Source organism: Stegostoma tigrinum, unplaced genomic scaffold, assembly GCF_030684315.1.
Source record: "Stegostoma tigrinum isolate sSteTig4 unplaced genomic scaffold, sSteTig4.hap1 scaffold_67, whole genome shotgun sequence".
In the NCBI taxonomy this organism is placed as follows: domain Eukaryota; kingdom Metazoa; phylum Chordata; class Chondrichthyes; order Orectolobiformes; family Stegostomatidae; genus Stegostoma; species Stegostoma tigrinum.
In genome coordinates, this window is record NW_026728611.1 from 730,582 (window position 1) to 758,569 (window position 27,988).

Here is a 27,988-nt window from a genome sequence, read left to right on the forward strand (position 1 = left end):
TGGAATTGTTTGTTCAGTGACTGTGATTCATGTCAGTCTCAATGGATTCTAACTGTGTCACGGGAGGCTTTTCATCTCCTATTACTAAGGGAGGATCAGCTGCAGCACTAACAGGGATCAGCAGCTATAGAGAGAGGAGAAGAGAGATCAGAATCTGAGAACAATAGACCGGGATGTTACAAAAATGGACAGGGAATTATACTGGGGTCTTTACTACCTTACCGCTTCTTGGCGGACATTACCAGATCGGATGCTCGGCTTACTGATGATTATTCAGACTGGTTACTATCCCATTCTCGCTATTGTTGGAGGTCCTGGTAAGTCTCTCTATCACTGTGCAGTCATTGCTTCCATAAGGCATATACGGCTCTATTGTTGTTTCTGTTGCCTATATTTGGAAAAGATGGAAAAAATTACCTTCAGTTTCAATTAAAACCTAGCTTGAAGTTAGGCAATGGAATGCTTTGCCTGCAACAGTAGTAGATTCACCAACTTTAGGTACATTTAAGTCTTCATTGGACAAGAATATGGACGTACATGGAATAGTGTAGGTTAGATGGGCTTGAAATCGGTATGATAGATCGGCACAACATCGAGGGCCAAAGGGCTTGTACCTTGCTGTAATGTTCTATGTTCTATGATCCATAAATGTCAGACTTATACTTCACAAGCATCTGAGAAACAGACTCGTTCACAACATTGAGGTCTTTTTTTTTGTTTATATTTTGCTATTGTCTCCATCACCAAACCTGGCCAACACCAGCTCCATAATATCGCCACTCTCCCCCTCTGCCTCTGTGCTGTGGCTGGGTAAACCATTGTCTATGCCTTGGTAAAATTCAGACTTTATGTTTCCAGCTCTCTTCTGACCAGTTTTCCAAGTTACAAATAATTTGATCACACTCTTGTTCTTGTTTCCAAAGTAACTAATGAAAGGAACACAATGTCACAGTAGTTAACTAACTCAGCAGCTAATTCAGAGACAATGGTTATTACACGAAAAATACTGTTTCAAATCCTACAACAATTGGTGGCAGAACTTTCATTCTAATGATAAGAATTGTAACCAAGGCCAATTTCACTACTAACAACTGTAACATTAGCAGCATTTTGTCTAAAATCGTACCTCATTTCATTGATGTCCTCCGTTAAATAAATCTACTGTTCTTTCCCGGTCTGGATTAAGTGTGAATTCAGACCCACAACAATGTGTTTGGCTTCAAACTGCCTTGTGGAATGGTCGCAGCTAAAAGTAATTAATGATGGTCATCAAATGCTTCTCTTGCCAGTGATTTTGACATCCCGTGAAATTTATTTTAAAAAAACTGCAAAATCAAAGAAAGAAAAACATCAGAGATCTGAAAGAAAAAATAAAAACAAAGCTCTGAGGAAACTGAATAGGTTTGCCAGGCACTGGTTAAATAAAACTGGAGATAATATTTCAAGTCCATTGAACAGACATCAGCACTGAAATCAGCTGGTAAATATTTTGTAATTTAAGATGGTGAAAGGGATGTTTGTTTTGAAGGGGGAAGGAATGAGTTGAATAAATTGAGACAGTGAGAGAAAAAATATAAGCAAAGAAAGGGATTGTTGATGGTCAAGTGGGATGGAAATAAAATGTGAAATTATTTACGTTTGTTTTTCACCTTTTACCATATTCCTGAATATCATGCCAATCCAGATGTAAGTCTAAGTCCCTGCTTAAAGTAAGTTATGTCCCCTCAGTCTGTCTTCCCTGAATGTGGTAGTCTTCTTTTATTCATTAATGGTTATGAGTGTGACTGGCTGTGTCAGCATTTATTTCCTTTTCCTGGTTACCCTGGAGAAGATACTTATGAACCGTATTTCTTGCATCTCTACAGTCCACTTGCTGTACATTGCTGGTAAATAGGTCTGTCCTGTCTCATTTCTTTGAGACTTTATGGTGATTCATATAACTTGAGTGGCTTGCTTGGCCATTCCATAAGGCAGGTGAGAGTCAGCCACATTGTTGTTGGTCTGGAGTCACATGTAGGCCAGACTAGGTGGGATGGCATATTTCGTTCCCTGAAGGCTATTATTGAGCCAGATGGGTTTATCCCAACAAACAATGATGGCTTAATAGTTTCATCATTCCAGGTATTTCAGTAAATTCAAATTACGCAATCTGCCATGGTGGGATTTGAAACAGGCGGTGGGTCATTACCTCGGTCCTTGGATTAATAGACCAGAAACAATCCCACAAGGCCATCTCATCCACAGCAACCCCAGTCAACTTCAGCAGCAATAGTGGTGTTGCTGTTGATGGATCTGTGGTGCAGAAAATTGTGCAATTGTAGTGCCAACCGCTTCAAGTAAGCGTGGACCCATTAATATTTCACCTCACTGCGACTGCACAGAGATACAACAGTTTATCAGCCAGGAAAATAAACTAAGGAGAGGAAGGCATTTTCAACACTGAGAGAGTGTGCCGTGTATGCACCAGGGAGAGGGCACTGCTGACAAAGGGCATCAGGTGAACTGGCTTCATTGCTGAAGTTCCTCAGAGATAGTAGGAACTGCTGATGCTGGAATCTGAGATAACAAGGTGTAGACTTCGATGATCACAGCAGGCCAGGCAGCATCAGAGGAGCAGGAAAGCCGAGATTGCGGGATTTAAAAATGTTAGGTGTATATTCTAGCTGGGAGGTTTGCTCGTGTCACTCGGGAGGATTGAAATTAGCTTGGCAGGGGTGTGGGAATCAATGTAAAGTGAATGGACTGAAAGGGAACTAGAGAATAGGGCCAGTAAGACTCAGAGAAAGAACAGACTGGGTGTGGTTGCTGATCAAAGTGGATCTAGTAGACTGAAGTTCACCTGTTTCAATGCAAGAAGTGTAACAGTTAGGGCAGAAAAACTTAGAGCTTGGATTAGTACTGAGAATGTGATTTTGTTGCTATTACAGAGACTTGGTTAAGGGAGTGACAGGATTGATAGCTGAACATTCAGGGTACAGATGTTTCAAGTAGGATTGAGAGGGGGTAGAGAATGGGTGGGGGAGTTGCATTACTTACTCAGTGGAATATCACAGCTGTACTGCGGGAGAGCCCCTTGGATGGTTTATACAGCGAGGCAATATAGGCTGAGCTCAGGAACAGGAAAGTACAATCGCAATGTTTGGGGTTTACTATAGGCCTCCAAACGGTCAGCAGGAGATGGAAGAACAGATACACAGCCAGATTTTGGCAAGCTGTAAAAGTAACAGGGTTGTTGTCATGGATGATTTTACCTTCCCATATATTGACTGGGACTCACTTGGTGCTTGGGGTGTGCGGATGGGGCAGTGTTTGTAAGGAGCATCCAGGAGGGCTTCGTGAAACATGATGTAGACAGTCCAACTAGGAAAGGGACCGTATTGGACCTAGTATTGGGGAATGAACCTGTCCAGGTGGTCGATGGCTCAGGAAGGGAATAGCTCAGAGGCAGTGTTTACAATTCAGTAAGCTGAAGGGTACGGATGGATAATGATAGGTGTAGTTCTCGATTTAAGGTGCTAAATTGGCGAAAGCCGAATAATAACAATATTAGGCAGGAACTGAAGAACGCAGATTGGGGCAGATGTTTGAGGGAAAATAAAGATCTGACATGTGGGAGGCTTTCAAGTCTAAGTTGCTGGGTACTCAGGACAAGAACGATACTGTAAGGATGAAGGATAAGTATCGCAAGTTTAGGGAATCTTGGATAACGAGAGATATTGTGAGCCGAACCAAAAAGAAAAAAAAAATTATTAAGGTCAGGAGGGTGGGAATAAAGGAAGCCACGGTTGAATACAAGGAAAGATGATATAAACTTAAGCAAGGAGCCAGGAAGTCTAAAAAGGATCATGAAAGGTCATTGACTAACAGCGTTAAGGAAGAGAAAATCTCATATATAGAGAAAATCCCATATATACATATAAAGAGCAAGAGGATAGCTTGGGACAGCGTTGGCCCACTCAAGGACAGGGAAGGGAATTTATGTGTGGAGCAAGAGGAATGTGACAATATATTAAATGAGTACTTTGCATCAGTATGCACCATATAAAAGGACTTGGTAGATGATGTGTCTGGGGAAGAGCTTTTAGATAGATTGGGTCATTTTGAGATCAGAACGGAGGAGGGATGGGGGCCTTGAGAAACATTAATGTAGACAAGGCCCCAGGACCTGCTGGGATATACCCCAGAATACTGAGAAAGGCAAGGGAGGAAATTCCTAGGGCCATGAGAGAAATCTTTGTAACGTCTGTATCTACAGGGGAGGTCACAGAGGATTGGACAACAGCCAATGTTGCTCCTTTGTTTAAGAAGGGTGGCAAGGTTAATCCAGCTATTTAACGCAGGTAAGCTTTATTTCAGTGGGAGGGAAAGTATTGGAGAGGATTCTTTGAGACATGATTTACCCCAACCTGGAAATCAATGGGCGTATTAGTGAGGCAACATGGTGTTGTGAAGGGGAGGTCTTGTCTCACTAACTTGGTTGAGTTTGTTTTTGCGGAAGCGACAAACAAGATCGATGAGTGTAGGGCAGTTTATGTTGTCTATATGGACTCCAGTAAGGCCATTAACATACTCCCTCATTCCAGGCTGAGAGAGAAGTTAAAGCCACACGGGGTCAAGATGGATTTTAAAAAAAACTGGTTCAGTTTTGACGACAGAGGATAGCAGTGGAAGGGTATGTTTCTGAGCGGAGATCAGTGCCTAGTGGTGTTTTTTAGGAATCAGTGTTGGGACCTTTGCTATCGTTAATGTATATAAATGATTTGGAGGAGAATATGTCTGATCTCATTCGTAAGTTTGCCAATGACACAAAGGTTGGTGGAATTGCAGATAACGATGTGGGCCGTCAAAGAATACAGCTGAATATAGATTGGTTGGTGACTTGGGCAGAGAGACGTTAGATGGACTTCAATCCAGAAAAATGTGAGGTGTTGCATTTTAGAAGGTCTAATCCAGATTGAAAATATACAGTCAATGGCAGAACCCTGAAGAGCACTGATAGGGAGTGGGATCTGTGTGTCCAGGCACACAGGTCACTGAAAGTGGAAAAGCAGGTGGGAAAAGGTAGCCAACAAGAAATATGGCATGCTTACCTTCATCGGCCTGAGCATTGAGTTTTAAAAATTGGCAGGTAAAGTGCAGCTTTGTAGAACCTTAGTTTGGCCGCATTTGGAATATTGAATTCAATTCTGGTTGCCATATTACCAGAAGGATACTGTGACTTTGGAGAATGTAGAGAAAAGATTTACAAAGATGTTGCCTGGTATACAGGGCATGATATTTGAGGAGAGGTTGGAGAAACTTGGGTTTATCTCACTGGAACGACGAGGGTGAGGGGTGACCTGATGGAGGTCTCCAAGATTACGAAGTGCATGGACAGGCAGGACAGTCGGAAGCTTTTTCCCAGGGGAGAAGAGTTAGTTACCAGATGTTATGGGTTTAAGGTGCATGGGACTAGGTTTAAAGGTAATGTGCGAGGAAAGTTTTTTTTTACACAGAGCTTAGTGGATGCCTGGAACTCGCTGCTAGGGGAGGGAGTGGAAGCAGTTACTATAGCAACTTTTAATGGGAATCTTGAAAAAATATATGAGCAGGATGGGAATAGAGGGATATGGTTCCCGGAAGGATAGGGGGCTTTAGTTGTGACAGGTGGTATGTCGGTGCCGGTAGGAGGGCCGAAGGGTCTGTTCCCCGTACTGTAATTTTCTTTGTTCTTTGTAAGTGGGGAGTGCAATGAATCTGTCACATTGATTTATTGTCATTAAAATTGTGTTCTTTAGAATTGTGTATTACAATGTAGTAAAAAGCTTGGTTTATGAACGCAACAGGCAGATCATAGTAGGCAAAGGATGGACAGGTCAAAAAGACTTAGGTAGAGATAGACAGGGTACAACGCACTGGCGTGTGCTTGGCAAGACCAACATTTGCAAGATCAGTATCGTTTGAGGCGAGAGCGTCCATTCATCAGTCCAACGATGGTCAGGAAGAAGCTGTTCCTGAGCCTACATGTGCGTGCGTGTGTTCTGGCTTCATTACCTACTACCTGATAGAAGAGGCTTTTGAAGATCATTACCGGGGTGCGATTGGTCATGCATGATGTTGGCAGCCTTTCCATGGCAGTGAGCCGTGTAAGTGGAGTCCATGGATGAGAGTTTTGCTACCGTGATGGTGTGAGCTGTACACACAATCTTCAGTCTTTTCATACGACCCGAGGCAGAGCAGCTGCTATACCAGGCCATGATGCACCTGGACAGTATGCTTTCAATGGTGTTTCTGCAGAAGTTGTTGAGGACCTTACAGACATGCCAAAACTCCTGAGCCACCCAAGGAAGAAGAGGCGTTGTTGTACTTCTATGACTATCACATTTACGTGGGAAGTCCAGGACTGGTTGTTCGTTATTGTCTTCTTCCTTGTGAGCAATTGAAAATGTGCCTCTGAATTATCCCAAGAAACTCCTGCCATTGCTGCTCCACTGTCTTCCCTGCTTGGCTTCCCTTCCCATCAACTCTGCCCAGTTCCTTCCTCCTATCTTTGTCGGAATGTTCCTCAATTATGATCACATCATATCCTCAACTGAGCAATATATTTTACTGAATGAAGGAGGTTTGAAACATGGAACACCGAGCAATATTGGAGGATTTATTAACAAGATATGAATGGAGAGAGAGACCGAGACAGACAGGGAGTATGGATGAAGAGGTGTAAAAACGAACAACACTAGATTATTGACCGAAATAAATATACATCACTAGTTTGGCAATTTTTATTTGCTGTGTTCTCTGTACAATGTATTTATAACAGAGTAACATGTTCACTTTTTCTGTCTGATGCCAGAACTTTTTATCTCCACTAATGGCACACTTCAGCCATTGACAGAACCCAGCAGGTCAGTATATATATTTCCGCGCAGTGTGTTAATTAATTGAAATAAGCTGGGGCACCCGAGGCAGGAATTTATTTTAAACAAACTGATAGGAGTGAGAGACTAGAGCATGGAAACCCAGAAGGGCGAAATCCTTGAGTGAACGGGATCATAACACATCAGCTGAGAATCAAATAAGGTTTCAATGTTTTATAAATTTTGTACATCGTATGCACCATATTTTGTTAACCATGTTTCTGTTGCTAACTCTGAATGTCTCCTGCACATCTGAACAGTCTCATTGATCTGCACACACTGACAGAGAGTACATATCAAATTATTTCTCCTCCTTTCCAAACTATTGTGTTTTGTTTCCATTGTCACTTGTCATTACTTCAACGAAGTACAATCTATTTCCTTCTCTGCATTTTATGTCATTCCGTTTGTTAACAAATCACATAGATGCTGTCTCTGACTCTTTAATCCCAATAAACAAGGCAATTGGAAATGCAACGTTTGTTTTTGAGGTAAGGCCAAAATAAATGGTAAAGTAAAAGTGTACAAACTGTGCAAAAATGTTTGCAACGTTAGAAACAAATTATTGAATGTGTTCAGATAAAATGTTGCCTTATCAAAGCAGTCAGAGGAAAATTCAGCAAAATCCACATTTCCTATCTTTCTTCAGGGCAGTTGTGTCCAGAGACAGTTTTTAGATTGTCAGTTGTAGTGGGGGAGATGTCAACGCAGAAATAACCTCTCGATTGGCTCTTAGGAATGCGGTTACATTGAGCATCTCACGTGGATGACACAACAGAATCATCGAACCTGTAAAGAGAAAGCATCACCTTTCTCCTTTACTTCTGTCATTGTTACAGTAATTGGAGATGGACACTAAGGCCAATAGCAGGCGATGCCAACATTCCACCCAGACCAGGTATTGTTGTTACATTACAAGTGTCAGAATGAAAGGGGTTAACTGGAGCTGTTTGTTCTGTGACTCAAATTAATGTCAGTCTCCATGCATACTAATTGTGTTACTGGAGGGTTTTCCCCTTCTATTAATAAGGGATTTCTTCCAATGCATTATTAAAGGTGGAACGGTTGCTCAGTGTTCAGCACTACATCCTCACAGCGCCAGGGACCCGGGTTTGATTCCAGCCTCGGGTGACTGTCTGTGTGGAGTTTGCACATTCTCCCAGTGCCTGCGTGGGTTTTCTCCCTGTGCTTTGGTTTCCTCTCACAGTCCAAAGATGTGCAGGTCAGGTGGATCGTCCATGCTAATGTGTGCGGGTTATGGGGGATGTGTCTGGGTGGGATCCTTCAAGGGGCAGTGCAGACTGTTTGGGCCTAAATAGCCTGTTTTCACACTGGAAGTAATCTAATCAACTCCCATAGTGTCAGTGGCTGTGTCATCCTCAACACAACTGGTATCAACAGCTTCAGAGTTAGGGAGAGATCAGAATCTGTGACGAGCAGAATGGAATGTTCCAATTATGGATCAGAGTCTCAGAACCATAGACAAAATGTTCCAACAATATACCAGAATCTGAGAGGAATAGATTGGAATGGTCCAACAAATGGACAGGAGTTTATCCGATGGCCTTTACTGGTTTTCTTTTGATCAGATGGTGTTGACACAGCAGATAGAATGTGTACTGATGATTATTCAGGCGGGTTACTATTCCATCCTCACTTTTGTCGGTGTTTCCAGTAAGATTCTCTATCTCTGTCAATTTCTTAATTCTGCAAGCATTTGTGACAAGCGGCTCAATTTCTAAGTTCTGTATGTGGCAAAGATGGAAACGATTGAATTCACTTGGAATTATAAACTCAATTCTTATTCCATGGCTGTTTTCACTTTCACTTACAAACACCTGACGACGAACAAAAGTGTTGATAACCACCATTGGCCCATTTTGTCCTGAGCTGATTTATATCACGATATTCCCTTTATCACCGATAATATTCTCAGTCTTCACTTCTGCCTCAGTGCTGATTCTGAATAAACCATCAGTTCTCTTCTGGCCACACTTGAGGTTACTAATATTCTGATTCTATACTTTTTCTTATCTCTACCTGGGCCTGTGCCGGTTGCAAAGTGTGAAGCCAGTTTGATTCTAAAATGAGGTGATCACAGCTTTGTGTCACTGGTTCCAGGATAACCCGTCGATAGCCATCAAATGACAGTTGCATTGAACTCTTTAGATTCTAGAACTCTCCGAGCAGGAGTGGGTTCCAGGTCCATCATCTCCTAAGTGCAGTGCTCCGATGTTTTCACTTGGTGACAAAGGCCGTCTCTATTCACCCCAACCCCACTGACCAGCTGCTGAGTGTCACAGAAGAAGATACAGAAAATCTTCCAGAAATTCTACAGGGCAGAGCGATTGTGAAAAGGAGAAATTCTGCGAGATTAGAATTAATAAAGAGGAATTACTCAAAACTGATTGAACTGAAGTTTGATACGTTGATCTGGTACATCCCAGAGTATACATGGAGGTGGCACTAGACCTTTTCAGTCCAACCAGTCGACGTCAAACATAATCGCAAACTTTTCCAGTCCCACCTGCCTGACCCGCATGGGACCCAGCTATGCATGCCTCTTTGTAGGTTACGTGGAACAGTCCCTCTCCCGCACCTACACAGGCCCCAAACCCCACCTCTTCCTCTGTTACATTGATGACTGTATTGGCGCCGCCTCTTGCTCCCGATAGGGGCTCGAGCAGTTCATCCACTTCACTAACACCTTCCACCTCAAACTTCAGTTCACCTGGGCCATCTCCAGCACATCGCTCACCTTCCTGGACCTCTCAGTCTCCAACTCAGGCAACCAGCTTGTAACTGATGTCCGTTTCAAGCCCACCGAATCCCACAGCCTCCTAGAATACACCTCCTCCCACCCACCCTCCTGCAAAAATTCCATCCCCTATTCCCACTTCCTCCGCCTCCGCCGCATCTGCTCCCACGATGAGGCATTCCACTCCCGCAAATCCCAGATGTCCAAGTTCTTCAAGGACCGCAACTTTCCCCCCAGAGTGTTCGAGAATGCCCTTGACCGCATCTCCCGCATTTGCTGCAACACGTCCCTCACACGCCGCCACCAAAACAACCGCCCAAAGAGGATCTCCCTTGCTCTCACACACCACCCCACCAACCTTCGGATACAACGCATCATCCTCCAACACTTCCGCCGTCTACAATACGACTCCACCACCCAAGACATTTTTCCATCCCCACCCCTGTCTGCTTTCCGGAGAGACGACTCTCTCCATGACTCCCTTGCTCGCTCCACACTGCCCTCCAACCCCAGCACACCAGGCACCTTCCCCTGCAACCGCACGAAATGCTACACTTGCCCCCACACCTCCTCCCTCACCCCTATCCCAGGCCACAAGATGACTTTCCATATTAAGCAGAGGTTCACCTGCACATCTGCCAATGTCGTATACTGCATCCACTGTACCCAGTGTGGCTTCCTCTACATTGGGGAAACCAAGCGGAGGCTTGGGGACTGCTTTGCAGAGCACCTCCGCTCAGTTCACAATAAACAACTGCACCTCCCAGTCGCAAACCATTTCTACTCCCCCTCCCATTCTTTAGATGACATGTGCATTATGGGCCTCCTGCAGTGCCACAATGATGCCACCCGAAGGTTGCAGGAACAGCAACTCATATTCCGCCTGGGAACCCTGCAGCCCAATGGTATCAATGTGGTCTTCACCAGCTTCAAAATCTCCCCTTCCCCCACCGCATCCCAAAACCAGCCCAGTTCGTCCCCTCCTCCCACTGCACCACACAACCAGCCCAGCTCTTCTCCTAAACCCAATGCATCCCAAAACCAGTCCAACCTGCCTCTCTCTCCCTAACCTGTTCTTACTCTCACCCATCCCATCTTCCCACCCCAAGCCAAACCTCCGTCTCCTACCTACTAACCTCATCCCACCTCCTTGACCTGCCCATCTTCCCTGCACTGACCTATCCCCTCCCGACCTCCCCACCTATACCCTCCTCTCCACCTATCTTCTTTTCTCTCCATCTTCGGTCCGCCTCCCCCTCTCTCCCTATTAATTCCAGAACCCTCACCCCATCCCCCTCTCTGATGAAGGGTCTAGGGCCAAAACGACAGCTTTTGTGCTCCTGAGATGCTGCTGGGCCTGCTGTGTTCACCCAGCCTCACATTTTATTATCTGGCCTTGGCCTGATCTCTCCAACTGTTTCCTGTTCTTGAAATTGTCCAAATGTCATTAAAAACTTGTAACTACAAGCAAAAATTATTCACTACCATTCAAAATTCTTTAGATTCTGGAATTCCTGGTTCCTAGAGAATTGAACGTAGCTGTTGTAACCCAAACAAAATCTGGATTTGGAGGGAAAACAAAATAAAATTAAATACTGGGCAATTTGATGGCTGTTTTGAGGAAAATGTTGGAATCTTTTATGAGGGCTGTGTAAACATGGACACTTGAGAATCATGATATGACTTGGCAAAATCAACTTAGATTCAGAAAAGGAAAGTAATCTTTGATAAACCTGTGGAGCTTGTGTTAATTAAATTTTAGTCCACAAATTTCAGGTCTGTGTCCTAGTTATCCCCAGAAATGTCTTCCATTGCTACTTCACCGACTTCACGACTAAGATTCTATTCCTTTTAACTCTAGCCATTTCCTCCCTCATGTCTTTGCAGTTTCATATTTTCATTAATTGTGCCACATCCAAATATAAGCAAAATAGTTAAACTGACCGAGAGAGACAAGCCATGGAGAAAGATTGGAGTATTTATTAACTCAATACATGTAAAGTATGTATGTGAAAGTGAGAAGGAGATGATGAGATGTAAAATTAGAGAAAACAAGATGATTGGCTGAAGTAGATGTTCTTTCCAATTTGTCTCAGATGTAGCAGGAACTGCAGATGCTGGAGAAACTAAGATAACAAGGCATAGAGCTGGATGAACACAGCAGGCAAAGCAGCATCAGAGGAACAGGAAGGTTGACATTTCGGGCCTAGATCTTTCTTCAGAAATGCTTTCTGAAAAAAGGGTCTAGGTCCGAAACATCAGCCTTCCTTCTCCTCTGATATTCCTTGGCCTGTTGTGTCCGTCCAGCTCTACACCTTGTTATCTCATACTTTACTGTTTGTTTTGGCGATTCCTGTGTGTTGTGATCCTGTACCCAGTGCATGTACGACTGTGTAATATGCATATAATAGTTGAAACATCCACACATGAGAGCCGGGGACGGGGGTGGTGTGTATGTGAATTTACAGAACACTTTTGACATGGTTGCACATAGGTGTGAGACAAAAGTGGGAGTCGAGGAGGAAGGGGAAATATACAGCATGGATTGGCAATTGTTTATTTGAAACAATACAGAGAGTTGAGCCCTTTTCCAGACTGAACGTTGTTACTTATGGGGTACTACATGTATCAGTGTTTGGAACCCAGTAATTGGAAAGGCATACAAACAATTTGGATGTGGCCAGCAAGAGTAAACATCTCATTTTGTAATGATTGAATGGTGCGAAGTTGGGAAGTGTTGTTGTTCAAAAGGAACTGCCTGTCCTTGATCATCAGTCAACATCAACAAATTTAGTTAATGCAGGGGTAACAGTAATGAAGGAAGTAAATGGTATGTTGTCCTTCATTGTGAGATAATTCAATTATATGAACGAAACCATATGTCTACACTTGTAGAGTCTTGTTGAGGGAGTCTTTAGGGGCGTTGTGTACAGATTTCATCTCTTTTTTTTAAGGAATGATCTTCCCACAGACACGGTACAAATGAGTATCAGCAGCCTAATCCCTGAGATGATGGTACCATGAGGAGAGAGTGAAGAAACTGAGTGTGTAATCTGTAACGCTGTGAGAAAATCAGAGATAATAAACGTTGAGTGTTGGTGGTGAATACTTATGTCCAAAAAAGACATTGCTAGGGTGAGAAATTCCATATATTATCCATGTAACTACATGATGATTTTACATGTAAAATGACATAGACCCCGACAGCAATTGAGAGAGAAATGCTGACTCTGATTGAACTCTCCCCACATTACTGTGCGACCCTACACTGAATGTCATGTTGTTCACAATGCCGACATCTGCCATAATACCCTCTTTTGAAGTGGTTAGCCATTCCAACCAGATTCTGATCTCCACAGAGAACACAAGTCTGTCTTGTTGGAGGATGCCACCTTGAGATTTTACACAAAACATTAGGCTTCCCACCTCACTGCTGTAAAACTGCATTAAAGTAAAACATGTGTACCATGAGCAATAGAGGCACGAGGAACAGTGTGGAGCAGACTATGATGTTACTTTGTCCCTGTTTCTTTTAAGAGATGGATTGAATGAGCAGCACAAAACTGTCTAGTTAAGACCATTTGAGTAAATAAATTGAGAGGGCTCAGACCTTTTTCTACCGTAGCCTGAATAAGTGTGACACGCTCTCACAGACTAGAATTTCTGTGTTTTACTTTTCAGTTGCATCAGTAATGACTGGGGTCTCAACAGAGTTGGAATCTTCAGTCAATGCCTCCTGCCTGTCGAATTTTCTGAATGGCACACACAGCTCACAAACACAGACACAGTTCACAATCACAAATACAAACACACACACACACAAACACACACACACACACACACACACACACACACACACACACACACACACACACACACACACACACACACACATCTGATGAAAAATGGAAATGTTAATTTGAAAGAACTTTGTCCACATGTCAGTTAAACTCATGATTACAGGAAAAAATGTGAGAGGTTGTCCTAAATGTTATTCTGATTCCAAATTTATTCCGCTCACTCAAGTTGTTGGGAATATTCACTGAAACCATTATATTTGGCGAATTCCCTTTGTTACAGGCAGTGGAAGATTCCAATGAATACTCGTCATGCATCCTCCATGAGTGGTAAAGATGATTGGTGCGTTTTCAGCTCTCATACATTGATGTCATGAGGAACAAGGAAATAGAGAGGGAGCAATAGGCTGTTGTTTTTGAGGGAGATTACATTTTTTTCCCTTTCTCAGCTGAATCGCACAATGATGTTATCCAACCCCCAAACTGGAACATGTGAGGCCTCCTTGAACATTGTCCGAACTATATGTCTCTATCACATTCCCTGCCCCATGTAGCTGTATCGTTGCTGCTGTCATGCACAGAGCTATTTCATGAGCAACAATGGCCCCACTTGATTTAAAGATATGTTTATGTGTGCCTGCGTATTTTTAAAAATAACAAGTTTAATATCTTCACAAGATCAGTGTTAAAATGAATGTGTCTTATTCCTAAAGGAGTATTGAAAATACTGGAAAATCTCAGCAGCCTGGCAACATCTATCAATAGAAATTAAAATTAATGTTTCAGATCAGGCGAACTTTCCTCAGAACCAGTTTTATATTTCAATTAATTCCTCAGTTTTATTCTCCCGTACAAGAGGCAATATCCAACAGGTATTCACCATTTACACTCTCCTCAGGATCTTATACAGCCAAGACCATATTTTCGTTCTCAGGCCTAAACAGTTAATCCTGCATAACATAATGACTTCATCACAGGGCAGTACAGCAGAGGGTGTTGTGTTTATGGAATGATGGTTGTGGAACCATCTTTGAAGAGTTTCAAAGGCCATTGTGTTTTTTTTAGACTAGGGCAACAGAGATGTGGTCAGATGTGGTCTCAGCAATGCCCTGTACAGATGCAAGGAAACATGCCTAAGATCATACCCGGCACCCTTTGCAAGAAACAACATCATTCAATTCAATCGCCATATCACTTGCGACATTTTCAGACCAACTTTGTATGATTTATGTACCAGGACACACAACTCCCTCTTTCACACCGAGCTCTGTGTTCTCTCGCCAGTTAAATAATTTACTGCCGTTTTATCCTTTCCACAAAACACCATCATCCCTTAACTCACATTGGGCTGTTTTATTTGCATTGCTGAGAGTTTGTTCACTAACATCCCCTGTCTGAACGCTGTTCTACATGTTCTGCCTGCACTCGACATCTTACTGGATGACTGTAATGGTGTACAAGCAAATTGAGCTCCAATCTTATCAGCCCTTGATATAAACCGATAATCTCGTTTGTAAACTGTTAATGACTTCATACTGATCCCTGAGGAATTCCACTAGTTGCAGATTTCCAACCTGAAAGTAAATAATTATCTCTACTCTGCATTTCCCTGTGTAGCAGCCTGGAAAGGTTGCAGGGCCTCTCCTGTGGTGTGTAGCTGGTTGTCGAGGCATATTTGAGCTCAGGAACACACCATTAGGGCTATTTGTTGTCAGATCATCAGGTAGAGGTTGTACTGTCAATGATTCTGATCCTTGAGTGTTTGAAAGACACGCACAGAATGTGGAGGAGCACTTGAGTGGAATGTTGCACGGTCAAAAATGCTGCCTTTCAGAATGAGTAATAAATCTAGTCTTCCCTCTCAGGTGCTCAATTTACCCCATACACGTATTATGTAGAGGGAAGATTTCCTATCAGCCTGGTTAACATTTGTCCCTTGAACCACATCACGAATACAGATAACCTTAATGTTTAATTTCATTTTTGGTTGGGGGGTGCTGTGTGGAAAAATTGCCGCAACTGATACACAATAAAATAAAATGTCTTTGACGAGTGACCTTCCAGATATTTGCAGTGATAAGGGGCACAGAAGTGTCAACAATCAAGGTCTTTTCCCCGGGGTGGGGGAGTCCAAAACGAGGGGGCACAGCTTTAAGGGGAGAGGGGGAAGGTTTAATAGAGACTTAAGGGGCAACATTTTCATGCAGAGGATGGTGTGTTTATGGAATGAGCTGCCAGAGGAAGTGGTGGAGGATGGTAGAATTACAACATTTAAATGACATCAGGATGAATATATGTTTGGGAACGGTTTCGAGAGGTATGGAACAAATGCAGGCCAATGGGTCGAGATTTATTAAGGATATCTGGGCGGCATGAATGAGTTGGACCAAAGGGTCTGTTAGCTTGCAGCGTATCTCTATGTCTCTATGACTCTATGTCTGAGTACTTCAGTCTAGTCCTGTGTAACTCCAGTGGGGAGGAGAATGATCTCCTATCTCATTGTAACATCACGGCTGTTTGAATGTGGATTTCCTTTCCCTCTGAAATAGCTTCGAGGGTTGGAGTGAGAGAACAACATACAGGATAGGAGCTGCATTTGGCCATTCGGACCCTCAAGCCTGCTGCTCAATTTAGAAAGGTCATTGCTGATTTGTTTGTGGCTGAACACCCCTTTCCTGTTTCTTCCCAATAATGAACCCTCTTGTCCATTAAAGGACAGTAGAACTCTGCCTTGAATATCTTCACTAACACAATCTTCACTGTTCCCTGGGAATGAGAGCACCACAGACAGTACAATATTAAAGAGAAAGAAATATTATGATCTCAAATTTAATTTGGAGTCTCCTTATAGTGTGTTAACCTCACAGCAAGTTACCTCCTTTTTAAAGAGCACAACACATAGGAAGAGATGGAGGCCATTCATTCCCTCAAACGTATCCTGTATTCCTATTGACTCTGTTCAGTAAAGTATCGATCAATCTTAGCAATTACTGCTCTCTTAGGAATGTATTCCCGAAACCTTCAGAGAAGACAGCTCAAGAAGTTGGTGCAGAATTAGCCATTTGGCCCATCAAGGCTGCTCTGCTGTTCGATTATGCTTGCCAAGTTTCTGAAAATAATTCTCTTGCCTTCTCACCATAACCCTCAATCTGCTCATTAATCAAAACGTATCTATCTCTGTCTCAAAGACACGAATGTGTCTGTCTGTCTGTCTGTCTGTCTGTCTCTCTCTCTCTCTCTCTCTCTGTGTGCATGCGCGCGCGCGCGCGCGCGCGCGCGCGTGTGTGTGTGTGTGTGTGTGCGTGTTTCTGCTTTTGGCAGGAGACAGGGTGGTCGTGGAGGATTGTCCTTCAGACTGGAAGCCTGTGATTCGCGGTGATCCACAGGGATCGGTACTGGATTTACTTTTGTTTGTCAGTTAAAGAAATGACTTAGATGAAAATTATAGAAGGTATGGGTAGTAGGTTTACATGTAACAATGAGATTGTTTGAACTGTCGACATGGAAGGTTATTCAAGATTACCAAGTGAATTGGATCAATTGAATGAATGAATCATAAAGATGTACAGTATGGGAACAAATCCTTTGGCCCAAAATGTCCAGACTGACCAGGTATCTGAAATTAATCATGTCGCATTTGCCAATATTTGCCCTGTATTCCTCTGAACCCATACAATTTACATGCCCATTCAGATACCTTTAAAATGGTATTTTCACAAGCCTCCAGCGTTAATTCATATCTTTTAAAATCTTTCCACTCGCACCTTAAACCAGTGCCTTCTAATTTTTGACTCCCCACACTCTGGGAAAATGACCCTGACTATTCACCCTATCCATGCCCTTCATGATTTTATAAACATATATAGGTGCACATTTTACTCCAATCAACACGAATGGCTGTGTTTTCTGTTATCCCAGGCCTGAATTCTGAAATTCAACACTGATACCGCTTCCTTCTCGATCAAATCTCAATTCTAGAAAAAAGTTTAACCGATTTGTTCTGACATTTTATGAAACACATCTGTGGGATTTGAATCCAGGCCTTTGGGCCCAAAGGTGGAGACACTACCGCCACACTGCGATGGCCCCTGAACCTGCAGCATTACTCTCCTGTCTTTTCGCTCATCAGCCTGTTCTGACAGGCTGTGACACACCTCTGTGGCTGGCAGGACTTGAATCCAGAAATTTTCGTCCAGAGCTAGTGACATTTCCACAGATTCAGGGATGGAAATCGAATCCAGAGCTCTCGCACAGAGGCATTTTATCCATTACACAAGACCAAAATCATGCCCAGATTTTGAGTCACATTTCAGCTGAGTTTGGATTGATCAAATTCTGGTTAAGTTTACCACATTTCACAGGGAAGAATTTTCAGTTTTGAACAAATGCGAGGTACGTGCCTCAACTACAGGATGTTGAGTGCATGTGCTGTGCCATTTAGATAAACTGTAAACATTTTTATTTGCTTGGCTATGATTTCCAGCTTTCATGGTTATTATTTGAAACACCCTCTACTGACCCCTTCTCCCACCGCCAACACACCCCCTCCTTCTGGACACCACCCCAAGGCCTCCTAACCTCCTTCGACCTCTTCATCTCCAACTGCCATTGAGACATCAATCGCCTCACCTCACCACCACTCTCACCCACTCCAACCTCTCCCCAACAGAGCGTGCAGACCTCCGCTCCAATCCTAAGCTGATGATAAGACCCGCGGACAAGGGAGGCGCGGTTGCAGTATGCTGCACTGACCTCTACTTCACCGAGGCCAGGACCACCTCTCTAACCCCTCCTCCTACCGCCCCCTTGATCATGACCCCACTCCCGACCACCAAAACATCATCTCCCAGATCATCCGCAATCTCATCACTTCAGGTGACCCACAGCCCCCAACCTCATCATTCTCCTGTTTCTATCTCCTTCCCAAAATCCACAAATCTGACTGCCTTGGTTGATCCATTGTCCCCACCTTCTCCTGCCTCACCAAACCAATCACCAATTATCTCGAATCCATGTTCTTGCCATAGGTCCCAAAACTCCCCACCTCCATCTATGATCCCACACATGCCCACCACCTCCTCCTAAACTTCCAATTGCCTGGTGCCCAACACCTCACCTTTACCATGAGTGTCCAGACCTTATTACTTGAGTATTACTTACACCATGCAGATAGCCTAAACACTCTCTGCTTCTTCCGGTCCCACAGGCCTGACCAGTCCCCCTTCACTGACAACTTCGTCCGCTTAGCCAAACTTGCCCTCACGCTCAACAACTTCTCTTTCGATACCTGCCACTTCCAACAGACAAAGGGGGTCGCCATGGATACGCGCATGGACCCATTCAATGCCTGCCTCTTTGTGCGCTACATGGAACAGTCCCTTTTCTGAAGCTGCACTGGCCCTGTACCCCACCTCTTACTCCGTTATATTGATGATTGTATCAGTGCTGCCTTGTACTCCCACAAGGAGCTCGAACAGACCATCCACTTCACCAACACCTTTCAGCCATACGTTAAGTTTATCTGGATCTATGTGATATCTCTCTCTCCTTCCTGGACCTCTCTGTTTCCATCTCTGGAAACCGATATCCATTTCAATCGTACCAACTCCCATAGCTGTGTAGAATGCACCTCCTCTCAACGAACTTCCAGCAAAAGTGCCATCTACTAATCCCAATTTATTCGCCTCCGCCACATCTGCTCCCAAGATGAGGCATTCCACTCCCAGACATCCCAGATGTCCTCGTTTTTCAAGGGCCACAAATTCCACTCCAGAGTGCTCGAAAACGCCATCTACCAAGACTCTTGCATTTCCCACAACTCATCCCTCACACCTCCTCCCCGCAATAACAACAAAAATAGAGTGTCCCTTCTCACGTGCCACACCACGAACCTTGGGATCCAACACAACATCCTCTGGCACTTTCGCCACCTGCAATCTGACCCCCTCCTAACAAATACATTTTTCCTTCCCCACCCTTATCTCCTTTCCAGAGGGACCACTTTCTCCATGACTCCTTTGTCTGCTCCACAATCCCCATCAGCCCCACTGCCCTCAGAACTTTTCCCTGACAACCGCAGGAAGTGCGTACACCTGTCCGTACACCTCAGCCCTCACCCCCATCCCAGGGCCAAAGAAAACCTTCACTTCAAACAGGCGTTCACCTGCACATCAGCTAATATGTTAAATTGTATCGCCTGTTCGTGTTGTGGCCTCCTCTACATTGGAGAAACCAAGCAGAGGCTCAGAGACCACTTTGTGGAACACCTACACTTGGTTCACAACGAACTACTGCACCTCCCAGTCATGAACGACTTCAACAACCTTTCCCACTCCCTGGACTACATGTCCATCCTGGGCCTCCTCCAGTGCCACTATGATGTTACGTGAAGGCTACAGGTACAGAACCTCATATTTTGCTCGGGAACCCTGCAGCCCAATCGTATTAATGTGGACTTTGGAATCTTCAAAATCTCCCTGCCCCCAACTACATCCCAAAAGACCAGCTCGTCCCAGCCCCCCTAACCTGCCCTTCCTCCCACGTCTCCCCTCCTCACATCTCATGCTCCACCCCCATCACCGACTAACCTCATCCAGGCCTCTTAACCCGTCCGTCCTCCCCGGGTGACCTATATCCTCCTTACCTCCCCATCTACACTCATCTTTATTGGCTCCATACCTGCATCTTTGACTGGCCTGTCTCCCCTCCACCTACCTTCTCCTCTATCCATCTTCTATCCGCCTCACCCTCTCTCTCTATTTATTTCAGAACGCCCTGCGCCTCGTCCATTTATGGAGAAGGGTCTAGGCCCGAAGCGTCAGCCTTCCTGATCCTCTGATGCTGCTTGGCCTGCTGTGTTCATCCAGCTCGACACTTTGTTATCTCTGATTCAGAAGGCATTTAGTTCATGACATTCTTTGCTCAGACCTTTGAGTTTAGGAGTTGGCATGACATTTTAACATTGTACAGGATATGGGTGAGGCATCTTCTAAAGTACTATGCCCATTTCTGGTTGCACTGTTATCGGAAGGATAATACTAATCTCGAGAGGGTTCAGCAGAGATTTACCGAAATATCCCTGGGAATGGATGGTTTGAGTTATAAGGAGAGGTTGGATAGGCTGGGACTTTACTCACTTGTGCATAGGAGGTCGAGAGGTGAGCTGATTGAGGCTTATAAATCATGAGGGGCACAGATAAGTAGAATGTCAGTTATCTTTTCTTGGGGGTGGAGGTTTTCAAAACGAAGGGGATGTTTTAAGTTATGAGGAGCAGACGTTTTCAAAGACATGAGGTGCAATTATTTTACAGAGTGTTGTTTGCGTATGGAATAAACTTCCAGACAAAATGGTTGAAGTGGGTACAGTCAACATGTTTAAAAGACATTGAGATAAGTACATGTAGAAGAAATCAGTTTGGATGGTGTTGTGAGCTGCTGCCCTCCCAGCCCCTCTCTGAATAAATCCCTGATGGTTCCCATCCTCTGCCGCTGCCTGTGCAGTGGCGTGTGGAGACCAGCAGAGGGTGGCATTGCATCACATCAAATAGCACAGAGACTGTCAGACCTGTCCCACACAGAGACGCACAGAAACACACACAAATAAGGGGAGTCTATCAGAATTTCTCTGACTCTGTGTTTTGTCAATATTACGTTCATTCCATCTGGTGTGTGTCAGGATTTCTGTTATTCCGTGGACAGCATTTCATTATTTGAGTCACTCCATGAGAGTACATCAGTATTTGCACTTTCTAGTGAGTGTGACAGTATTTCAGTTGTTCCATCGGGACTGTGACTCTGTGAGATTTTCAATGCTTGATTATTGAAGATGTAAGGACAAGGTGGGAGACTAGTAAATATTACAAGTGAGTTTCAGTATCTGAACTTTCTGAAGGAGGAGGTGTAGGAGGGAGACTCCGTGCTTCCTTCCTGGGAGCTGGTGGAGACGATGTGTTGTGAGCCCACTCTCCTGCCCACCGAGACCGTGGGGATTCCATTTGTACCGGCTCGATGTAAAAGGGAGATGGCGTCAGGGGCACGATTTCTAAGCTGTGCCAGGTGGAAATGGAACTGACAGTGGGTTTAAAGTGAGAATTAAACTTCACTGAAGATTGCTGCTTATTCGGCCGGTGGGACGTGTATATTTTGTAATCACCAGACGGGTTGTCCTGGTTCTTTCCGGCTCATTCCAGGCCTCCCCTCCTCCATGCGGCGGGGCAAGGTGGGTGAGGGAACTGATGTGGGGAACACCACGTCCTGGTTGGCCCTTTGTGTCCTATTCCAGACTGTTTCTCCTGGAATGAGGGAAAGGGAGGGAGGAAATGAAGGTGAATGTGTGTGGCCCTGCTGTTAGTAATGGTGAAGATGAGGGGGAAGTGGTGATCTATCCGGATTGAATCAGTCGACAGTGTTATATCCATGCAGTGTTTTCAGTGTAGGGGAGTAGCAGAGGTATGTGTGTGTGTGAGAGTGGGTGTGTGTGTGTGTGAGTGTGTGGCTGTGTGTGTGTGTGTGTGTGTGTGTGTGTGTGTGTGTGTGTGTGTGTGTGTGTGTGTGTGTGTGTGTGAGAGAGAGAGAGAGAGATGGAGCAGACAGAATACGGTGATACTTACCCTGACAGCGCGGGAAAGGTTATTGTTGCTTGTCCTGTGTTGCTGGACATTTCTTCACACTGCAGGTACTGCACTGAGCTGGGTGGTGAGCTCAGGCCATGCCGGTTGGGTCTGGGGATGTGGTTTCTTCTGCTTAAAGAATGGTCCTCCTTTGCACTAGACTACCCACCAGGACACCCGTGCCCCCTTCGATAAATATTGCTGCAATTGTCCCTTATCTCCCAGGCTCGGCATAAACCGTGCAGGCTGGCTCTGAACTGAGAAAGTTCAAGTGTGTGCCCATTGGCCTTTTTAAAGTTGGCACCTGCGCCAGGGATCATGGAACACCCGGGCCATCCAGGCGATGGGAACTATTTCCAGCCACGATGGGTGGGAGAATCAGCCTGGCATTACATGAGAGGAATGTCATGCGCTGGGGTAGGTAGATTATGAGGGGAGTTTGATTCGATAACATCAGAAAACTAGCTCGGCCATCTGCAGACGATCCTTCTGTCACAATGCCACTGGGACAAATTCTTGTTCGATTCAGCCCAATGAGCCAAAGACTGTGCTCACCACACTCTCAGTCACAAATGCAAAACAAGTGTTCATTCAAAACTCTCCATCATCTGGATTCACAGCAATGTCCATTTCACACATCATTCCTGAAAAACTGAACCATGTTGCAAGCTGCTATCAAAATGTCCACATGTCAGCATTCTAAAACATGTGAACACATCCTTCCATGACGCTGTCTCTCACTCTCCCTCTCTCTGTCTATATATCCAACCCATCCCATTTGTTCGTATTTGAACTGATTCCCCACCATCTCTCTCTGGCGGTGATTTTCACACCCATGGCACCCCTTGTCATGGATCATCAGAGAAACGGAGCTGGAAATGGATGGGAGACCCATATCCTGTCACATCCAGCATGGGCTGCAAGTGTCCCCAGGCTGGACAGCGATTTAACACAGCGTTACCGAGCACTGCACTGGGGTGGTCTGTACAGATCTACACGCTGGGAGGGTAACTGCTCCGGGTTTACAGATCAGTTCAGTGGTGTTCACTTCACAGCCCCCCGCGCTGGAGAGATACCTCGTACGGGTTTACAGATCAATGCACTGGTGTGGTCTGCACAGCTCCCCGTGCTGGACTGATACAGATTTGACTGGTGAGGCCTGATAAGTGCCCCACTCTGGACAGATTGCCGGGTTCTATTGAGCAGGACATCAGCCTGGTCTGCACAGTGCTCCAGGCTGAACAGATATTTCATGTGGGCTTGTGGTGTCGGGCCTGGTTCTGTGAGGTGGATTGAGACTGTGAGACAACTCACCACTTCAGCTGATCTGGCAATGCCTTTAATTTGTGTTTGCCAATTGTGTTGAGTTTGGGGAGAGATTTCCACCGTGAGGCTGAGTGGGTCTCAACAAAACTGATGGACAGAAGGGCCTTCGTGTTGTGGATATTTATGACTCTATCACATTCTGTGACCGACATTCCCCGGAACATTTTGTCACTGGCATTATTTGTGAACGGTTGGATGTCAGTTAATTGAACAAAATAGATGATCCAAAGGGAAAAGATCCCGTTCCAGGGAGAAGGAGATATTGTTTCAAAATCCCCTCAGGCAGTTAAATGGTGAAATACATTTTCCCTGCGTTCATGTTTTTTTACAACTGAAAATTGACAACAATTTAGACAAAAACACAGAAATTTCCAATCTCCATTTGTCTCCAACAAACTGGGAGAGAATCCTTCAGGACGGCAACGTCTTCACCCTCTGTGTCAGGAACTGTAAAGAAGTGGCCTGTGCCTGCTCTCGAGTGAACGAGTGTGTGGGGATGTACGAGAAACCATCTGTTCTCCGGGATGTTTATCTGTGTGTTTGGGGTGGGAGTGCTTCTTGTATTTTATGGTACATTTCTTGAAAAAAAATTGAGACTACCATTTGTTATTTCAGCTTTAGTTTAAAAAAAATAAATCAGTGATACATTTGAAAATGTCACTGGGTCCTCAATCAAACTGGTAACTTTGCCTCCAGGCTGTTGTATATTTTATGTGTTTTCCTTCCTCACAGTGAACATAGTAACGATCTACGTCCTGCTTTATAAAGATTGTGGATTGTCTCCATGTGCCAGACGTTACCTGGGGGCCATGGCAGTGGCGGATCTACTGGTCATTATCCTTGACCTGATTTTGAGACACATTCCCATTGTTCATCGGGAACAGTTTTATTTCCTGCGGTCCATCCCCGTGTGTAATATCCACGCCGTCCTGCTTTATGCAGCCACTGACTGTTCTGTCTGGTTCACCGTCACTTTCACCTTTGATCGATTTGTGGCCATTTGTTGCCAGAAGCTGAAAAGTAAATATTGCAGTGAGAAAACGGCGGCTGTGGTTCTGGGAACAGTGACTGTGCTGAGCTGTTTAAAGAACATTTTCTGGTATTTTATGTTCTCAGCTCACTATTGGCTGCAGAACCTCCCCTGGTTTTGTTATGGAGCAGTGAGTGTTTATGACTCTCGTGTCTGGGGCACAATCGAGTTCCTCCACCACATTCTAACCCCGGCTCTCCCATTTCTCCTGATTCTGCTGCTCAATGTTTTCACCGTCAGACACATTTTAGTGACCAGCAGAGCCCGCAGGAGACTCCGGGCTCACACCAATGGGGACGGTCAGTGTGACACAGAAATGAGAAATCGAAAAAAATCCATCATTTTACTGTTTGTGATCTCGGCCAATTTCATCCTGTTATGGTCAATGTTTATGGTGTATTCTCTGTGGGCCCGGATGTGGTGGATTGGGTATAAATCTCTGTTTTTAGGTGAGTTTGTGCAGGAATTGGGCTTCATGCTGCAGCTCCTCAGTTGCTGCACAAACACCGCGATTTATGCCGTGACCCAGACTAAGTTCAGGCAGCAGCTGAAGAATGTGCTGAAATATCCCTTTACCCAAATTCATCAATCAATCAAATTCACTCATTAATCAATCCATCCAGGATTTTCTCATTTCAGTTCAATGTTTCAGCAATGAAGCAGCCTGTCGCTATAGTAACAGACTGAGGGTAGTGCTGGTTTATCCAACCTTATCCCACAGGGGGTTACAGGGAAACATGTCAATGTTTCTCTCAACACACAGGCCAAAGAGAAAAGACACCATTCCACTGACTGCATCCATAACTTCAATATGTAATTAACGTTCATTAAAAAGTGCCAAGCAGCACAGCAAACTATATTGTTGTTTGTCTTTGTGTTGAAGAAGCTCAGCTGGAGAGACAGACTCGGCCTCAAGAGAATGGGAGGATTTCGGGACTGAGCTCAGGAGTTGGGTTTAAGTCACTCTGTCCTTACGTTCACCCCTGGTATATCTCTGTTTCTTTCTCTCTCTCCTGTCCATCCTCACTCGCTCTCTCCCTCTCTGACCCACATTTCTTCATACCCCCATGCTCCCCATCCCTTTTTCCATTCCTTTCCTTCACTCATCCACCCACCCTCTCCAAAACACTCCCCCACCCCACAAGTCCTGTCTCTCTCTCGCGCGCCTCCTCGAATGCCCGCTCCCTCTTCTCTCACCATCTGTCTGTATGAACCCCATCCCCCACTCCGAATTTTTCTCTTGGACCCCACCTCTCCATAATCCCCTATCACGGTCTTTCCCTCTCTCCGTCCCCCTCCCCCTCTTTATCTTTCTCCCCATCCCCCTCTGTACGCCTTGTCTCTCTCCTCCCGCCTCATTCTCACCTCTCTCTTTTTCTGTTCCCTTGTCTCTAAATGTCTATCTCTGCCCCCTCTCTCTCTTTCTACCCCCACTCTCTCTCTCTCTCTCTCTCTCTCTCTCTGCGTCCCCCCTTCCTTGTCCTCCTCTCTCCCTTCAAGTCCTTCACTTATCTATGTCTCCCCGGCTCTCTGTCCTCCTGGCCGCCAGCCCTGTATCTGGCTCTGTGGGCCCCATCTCTCTGTAATCCAGCCCCTGCCCCATTGCTCCCTCTCTCACTCCCTTTCGTTCTCTCTCTCACCCTCCCTCCCTGTCGCTGCGTCCCTCCCTTCCTCCTTGTCACTCCCTCTGTCCCTGTGGCTCCTTCCCTGTCCCTTGCTTCCTCGCACCGTCAACCTCCCTTGCTCCCTTGCCTTCCCTCACTCCATCCCCATCCCTCTCTCCTGCTATCCCTCCCCATTGCTCACTAGGCATCTCCTGCTCCTTGTCCCTTGCTCCCTCCCTGTCCCTCGGCCTCTCGCTGTCCCTCCCTCCCACCAGGTCCCTCCCTCTGTCCCTCCATCCCTCCTCATCCCTCGCTCGCTCCCTGTCACTCCCTCGTTTCCTCTCCCTAGCAAACTCCCTGTCACCCGCTCCTTCCCCATCCCTCGCTCCACGTCCCTCTCTCCCTCCCCATCCCTCTCTCCCTCCCCGTCCCTCACTGCTTCCCCATCCCTCGCTCACTTGCTCACTGCCCATTGCTGACTCGCTTCTAGTCCCTCACTCACTCCCTTCCCTCATTCCCTCTCCCTCGCTCCCTTCCTCCTCCCTCCCTCCCTGCTCCCTCCCTTGTTCCCACTCACTCCCTCGCTCCCTACTTCACTCTCTTCCCATCCCTTGCTCCCTCACTCGCTACCTCTCTGTCCCTTGCTACCTGCCTTCCCATCCCTCGCTTTCGTCCTCACTCCCTCTCTGTCCCTCGCTCCCTACCTCCCCAAGCTTTACTCGCTCACTCCATCCCCTTCCCACGCTCCTGCCCCATCGGTTGCTCCCTCTCCACCTCACGCCCTCCCGGCCCTTGCTCCGTCCATGTCCCTCAATCCCTTGTGTCCATCAATCCTTCCCAGTTCCTTTCTCCTTCCCATTAGGTTCCTCGCTCTCTCCCTGCCCCTCGCTCCCTTGCTGGCTCCCTCCACATCCCTCACTCCTTCACCATCCTTTACTCCCTCCCCATCCCTCACTCCATCCCTCCCCATCCTTCACTCCCTCCCTCCCCATCTCTTGCTGCATCCCTCCCTGTCCCTAGTTATCTCCCTCTCTCACTCTCTGTCCCACGATCCCTTCATCTTCGTCCCTCACTTCCTCCCTCACACCCTCCCCGCCCATCGCCACCCCTCCCCACCCTTGCTCCAAACCTTCCTCCCTGTCCCTCTCTTCCTCCCCGTACCTCATTTCCTCCACCTCCCTCCCTCCCTGTCCATCCCTTGTGCCCTCTCCCTCGCTCACCTCCTGTCATCCGCTACCTCCCCATCCCTCGCTCCCCATCCTTCTGTCCCTCCCCGTCCCTCTCCCCCTTCCCGACACTAGCTGCTTCCCCATCCCTCACTCGCTCGCTCCCTTCCCTTGGTTCCTCTCCCTCGCACCCTCCCTCCCTCGTTCCCACTCACTCCTTCGCTCCCACCCTCAACATCCCTTGCTGCCTCCCTCGCTACCTCCCCATCCCTCGCTACCTGCCTTTCCATCCCTCGCTTTCGCCCTCACTCCCTCTCCATCACTCGCTCACTTGTTCCCTGGCCCTTGCTCCCTCGCTCCATGCCAGTTCTACACTCCTGCTCTGTCCCTCGCTCCCTCTCCATCTCGCTCACTTCCCATCCCTCGTGCCCTCACCGTCCCTCGCTCCATCATTGTGCCTCAAACCCCTACATCCATCAGTCACCCCATCCCTTTCTCCCTCCTTTTCAATCACTCACTCCCTCCCTGCCCCTTGCTCCCTCCTCATCCCACACTCCTTTGCTGTCCCTTGCCCCCTCACCATCACTTACTCCCTCCCTCCCCATCCCTTGCTCCCAACCTCCCCATCCCTTGCTACATATGTCCCTATCTCTAGTTATCTCCATTTCTTGCTCCATGTCCCACACTCCTTCTATCTCCATCCCTTGCTCCCTCCCTGCCCCCCTCCCCGCAACCTGTTGCCCCATCGTGCCCCTTGCGCCAAACCTCCCTGCCTCTCCCTTGTTCCCTCGCTCTGTTCCTC